Below are 5,416 nucleotides of genomic sequence, written 5' to 3'. Positions count from 1 at the left end.
TAACTAAAAGTATTATGATGTGTATATAAATCACCCTAATTATGGTAGGTACCAACTAATCCAGTTGCCAGGGAATGGGCTCCAAACTTATTGCTAATGTTTTTGGTTAGATATTGCTTACAAAATAATGAATCACAAATCTTTTTTTTTAATAATAATAAACAAATTAATTAAAATACAAACATATCATCATTAATAACGAGTGTCATTATAGGTGTTATTGTATGTAAAAATCTTAAGGAGCATAGTTACTGTAAAATACCTATCAATGACTCAAAGAAATCCGAATTGATTTGAACATGATTAAATGTATTTAAATAATTATTTTACATGCATTTAAATACAACTTATTAATTTATTTTAATAGATCTCTTATTTTATCTCTTCATATAGAAATCTCCTACATCTAGGGTTGTAAACGAGCCGAGCTTGAACGAGCTCAGGGTTGGCTCGTGTTCGGCTTGTTCGAAATAGCTCGCGTTCGAAATCGGCTCGCATTTGAAATCGGCTCGTGAACAGTGTGTTCATGTTCGGCTCAAAATTGGCTCGTTAAACTAAAATTGAGAAAAATAATTGTAAAGTGTGGGATTCGAACCTTTTGGATCAAATATATACAAAAGAAGACACTAACTACATTGTCACATGAGGTGTTATGATTTAAAATTAGACATAAATATATATAATATATTATTATACAAATAATATATATAATATATTGTTATATAAAAAGTTATATAATTTTATTTTCGAGCCATTTAGAGCCGAACACGAGTGAACAAACTATTGTTCGTGTTCGGCTCATTTACATATTGAGCTTAAAAATTTGTTCGTGTTCGGCTCGTTCGTGCCAAACACGATCTGCTACCGGTGGCATTCCGGGCCAATGCATTTGTTCAGGCTTTGTTTGCCGGATATTATCAGATCGAAGGTAGTTCATTTTTAAATCTTTCAATTTACAATTTCGTTTATTTATTTCTGCATTTTATACTTATGTGTTCAATGACTATTTCTTATTAAGAGTGGGTTGCAATTATCCATATGCTTAATTTATGACAACTGTGAAGTTTCTGGTCCCAATTCTGAAGAGTATATTTATATTTTTAAGAACATGTTCCATTCTAACTCTGTCCATGGTCATGTTAAGCCGGCTACCATTTGGCTATTTTGTAGGATACCACTAATCTCCAATTTTGGTGCCAAACAATCTTTCTGTCATCCTTAAGCTAATTTGGGCCGTGTCAGTTTCTAATTGACATTTTTTTGATCTTTTACAATTCCTGATTGGTTCTTTTGGATGAGTTTTCTTGACTAAGAAGTTCTTTCTTTGGTTAATTAATTAATTTATTATTTATTTATTTTTATTAATTTGTTTTTATCGCATCCCTTCTAAAGACTTGAAAAATTATCATTTAGAGGGGAAACCTCGCTGTACCTACCGGCCTAATTTGCATTGACGCCTTTGAGTTGAGGCAAGGTTTGGGAGATTGTCAAGTTGATATCCCGTCATCCCTGCGGATCAAAAACCTCTTCAAATATACCCCAAATGTTCTTTTATCACGTATTTGCGACTCCATAGACATTTATTATTATAAAACTATGTTTTGAACATGTTTCTGCATAGAGTGGCACGTTATTGTGGGAAACAAATTATCTACTGTCTCATTTGTTCGATCTACACGATAAACTACTAAAAATCAAATTAGTTTGTTTGTTCTCTATGAGTTTAGTGTATTAACGGGTAATTGTTGAATTTCTCGTGTTCTGCGACTCCATAGTCATTTATTATTATACAATATGCTATTAACATGTTTCTGCATTGATTGGCATTTTATTGAGGAAAGCAAATTACCGTCTTCTTTGTTCGATCTACATGATAAACTACTAAAAACCAAATTAGTTCTGTTTTGTCTCTTTGTATTAACAGGTAATTGTTGAATTACTCTATAAAAGCAAAATGAATCGTCTAATAAATGTAGACATGTGTAAGTGTCTTTTCGTTTGAACACTGAAAGCCACAGGCACGTTTGTTGTCCATGTCACTTTCTACGCCTTCATTTTCCTTCTAATTATGGCACCCATTATCTCTTGTTTTTTATTCAATGATATTTGCTTTTAAATTGGAACCATATTAATTTGTGTTTCTTCCCGCTGAACAATTTATATATATATATATATATTGAAATAAAGAATATCATAATTTGGATTAAATCTCGGGTCCACGAGCTTTCTTTCCAAAGTTATAAAAGGAATATGAATGAGATTATTTGGCCCAAAATTTTATCCTAAAATTATTCAAGCATGATATACCTTTGTTAAGGATAAATTTGTACATTGCCTTTGGGCCAAAAGTATTATCAAGAGCATCAGTCAACTAATATGACAGATATATTACGAATTTATCCTTCCAAGTACCTGCCAAAGGACAATTTTGTAGATTTTCTTCTTGGAAAGGATGATTATGGATGTCAGATATTCAAACACAAAAGAATTGAGTTGTATATATATCACCCGCCCTACGAGAAAAATTTGTGTGCGTAAGACGTACGCAGCGCTGCGTACGTCATGAAGGTTATTCAGAGGTATTAGGGGGTTATATCCACGTTATATCCCCAGTGACATCATGTAATCTACCTGTAACCTACAAATATATGAAAATAGAAGCGCGAAAGTTACTAGAAGGTACACCAATACCCTCTGAATAACTTCTCTCACGTACACATCGCTGCATACGTCTTACGTACGCAAATTTTTCTCCCGCCCTACATCTTGAGATCCTTCATTTCATTTTTATCTACATATCTTTAATTTAACAGATAAAAAGATTAAAAATTATTAACAAAATGTAAATTTAAAATTTATGATATCCAATTTATGTTGTAGCCATTAGATTTCCACGAAAGAATTAAATAAAAAAAATCTTACACTTTTAAGAATTAATTAACAATTATATTATACTATTCTTAATTTGTTTCCTTTAATTACCCGATCCATTGCATTAATTACATTCCTGTTATATGCTTTCCTACAGCATGCATTCCCGTAGTAGTTGGCGGGAATGAACGCTGCGTTGAGCTTTCTCTTACACTCCGGCAACTCTCCGATCCTCTGCAACTCAGTTTGCACATTTTCTAATGCCGACGCCCGCCGAAGAATCTTAACCGTCGGATCACGATTCGTTAAAGCCTCCAACTGGGGGTGTAAATGAGCCGAACACAAGCTAGCCCAGACTCAGCTCGTGTTCAACTCGTTTATATTTCAAGCTCAAAAAGTGTGTTCGTGTTCGGCTCGTTTGCTTAGCGAGCTGAACACAAGCTATTCACGAACAAAGAGTCATTTTGACAACCCTAGTCAGGTAGCCATAAGTTGTTAAGAATTAGGATAAGATTTAAAAATTAATGTTTATATTAAAACATCATTTGAATCTAATTTAATAATTTTTATTCTATTTTTTTAATTAATTCTTTTAATTAATTATAAATCTTTGTAGCTTGTAATTAATTAAATTTTTTAAAAATACTACTCATCCAAAGATACAAACACACACACAGACATAATTGATTAGTAGTATTTCGAGCCACAAGGAGCAAATAAAGACAAACAAATCTTTGTTCATGTTGTTGGTATCCGGCTCATTAGCTCAACGAAACGAGCCAAACACGAGCTTCTTTGCTGTTCGTGAACTTCGATCAATTTTGACAAGGCTTTTTTTTTTGTGTAATTTAAGGATTTTCGAAGCCGTTGCTAAGAAGAAACCGCGGGAAGGGACGCCATTAATAGATTACCTGAGTTGTCCCCTGTATCTCTCTCTCTCTCACTATATATAACTCTGAAGCTCTCATTTTCTCTCTCTGGCTGCCCTTCGCTTGGAGCGGAGGAAAGTATAACCCTCATTACACCCAATGTTGGAGGTAAGAAAAAAGACACCTTTGCCAAGATTTTTCATCGAGTTTTTGCATTGGGATTCAGTTCTTCTACGGTTTTGTCATTTGCTGTTTTTTTTCTTTTTTTCATCCTCTTTGGTTTCTGTGAGATTGTAATGTATAAGTAATATTCGTTCTTTGTTTGGTTTTTCTGCGCTATTTTTGGTCAGATGTTTTTGTTAGAGAGGAGTTATTTCAATGGTAAGTTTAGTTCTTCTTAGATCTCTGTCATTTGTAATGTTTAATTCTGAAAGCTGTGCATTTTGTTGATTCGTATATGACCTTAAGCCATTAAATGGAAATTATGAATCGAAATGTTTTAGTTTTTTTTTTTTTTTTTTTGGCTCTTTGAATGTATAATTTTAATATATTGACAGAGTTAAAAAATGCAAAGGTTAGAATTTTCACTATTTATTTTGGTAATTAGTGGAAGATGTGGGGTGTTTTCCACAAAAAATCAATACTTTGGTTGATTGAATGATCTGTAGAACGTTTGGGTGTTCTGAAGGAATGCCATTAATCCCTGAATTTCTGAAAAAGATTGTAAATTTATTGAAAATTTTGTCATAACCAAAGAACTATTGAAAAAGAAAGTGGAAAAGTTAGGAATGATTTGACTGCTGGGAAATAAAGAAAGATTTGAGTAGTCAACTGTTTTGTTTTGATGTCTGGGCGAACTAGAAAGGTCTTCTATTTATTTGCATCCATCTGAAATGTGATTCTAAGCAAAGTCATTCATTCTCTTAATATATGTGAAGTAATTATGATAACAGAAACGGAGTTGGGGAATGTTTTCTCCCTTTTTTTTGTCTTTTAGGTGAATCTTTGCCCATATGTTATTCATTACTGCTGCATGAAAAATTTCATCTTTCTGTTTTCATAAGGCTTGGAGAATATATATTTTGAGTAATTATTACTTAATGGTTGCAGATCTGTTCTTAGTGTTGTAATGAACATTTATTAATATGGATCCAAAATCTCAGAATGAATAGAAAAATTTGCAGCTGGTTTGACATTTACTGTTAAAATTTTAATTTGTATGTGTAGAGATTGATGACATAGCTGTCAATTCCTTTTATTTGCTCTTGTTATGCAGCTTCATTCTTTTACTTAGTTTGACCTTTTCTTTTGTCTCGCAGAATTGCATTGAGGGACTAGTTGAGCCAGTCATATCCAACCAAGCAATGGGCTTCCTTGTTAGGAAAAGAAGTGGAGTAGTAGGTAATGTTTTTTTTTAATTTCTTTTAAGTGAATCATTACCCACAGGTTACTCATTATTGTTGCTTCATAATTCAAACCAGCCAGCCTTAATTTCTTTTTTTTTCCCAATGATAACTTCTGGGTATTATAGATTTTGATTAATAATTTGTGTAACAGTTGCAAATCTTTTCTTAGTTTTGGAATGAACTTTTATTACCATGGATCCAAAATCTCAGAATGCTTAGGGCCTGTTTGACATCACTTTTGTTTCGTATTTTTGTTTATATATATATATA

The 5,416-nt window shown here is 32.6% G+C and overlaps 1 protein-coding gene across 1 annotated transcript in view; it reads left to right on the top strand.

Moving 5' to 3' along the window:
• Positions 1–3,855: 3,855 nt before the first annotated feature.
• LOC110019753 overlaps positions 3,856–5,416 on the top strand; it is a 14,027-nt gene continuing 12,466 nt past the window's right edge. The window contains exons 1-2 of the mRNA XM_020717601.1: positions 3,856–3,908; positions 5,060–5,141. The gene's annotated coding sequence lies outside the window, so the exon portion shown is untranslated. The remainder of the gene's footprint in view (positions 3,909–5,059; positions 5,142–5,416) is intronic.

The sequence above is a fragment of the Phalaenopsis equestris genome, unplaced genomic scaffold (genome assembly GCF_001263595.1).
Source record: "Phalaenopsis equestris unplaced genomic scaffold, ASM126359v1 Scaffold000001, whole genome shotgun sequence".
Taxonomy (NCBI): domain Eukaryota; kingdom Viridiplantae; phylum Streptophyta; class Magnoliopsida; order Asparagales; family Orchidaceae; genus Phalaenopsis; species Phalaenopsis equestris.
The sequence above is the reverse complement of the archived record's forward strand: the minus strand, read 5'-3'. Positions and strand labels throughout refer to the sequence as shown.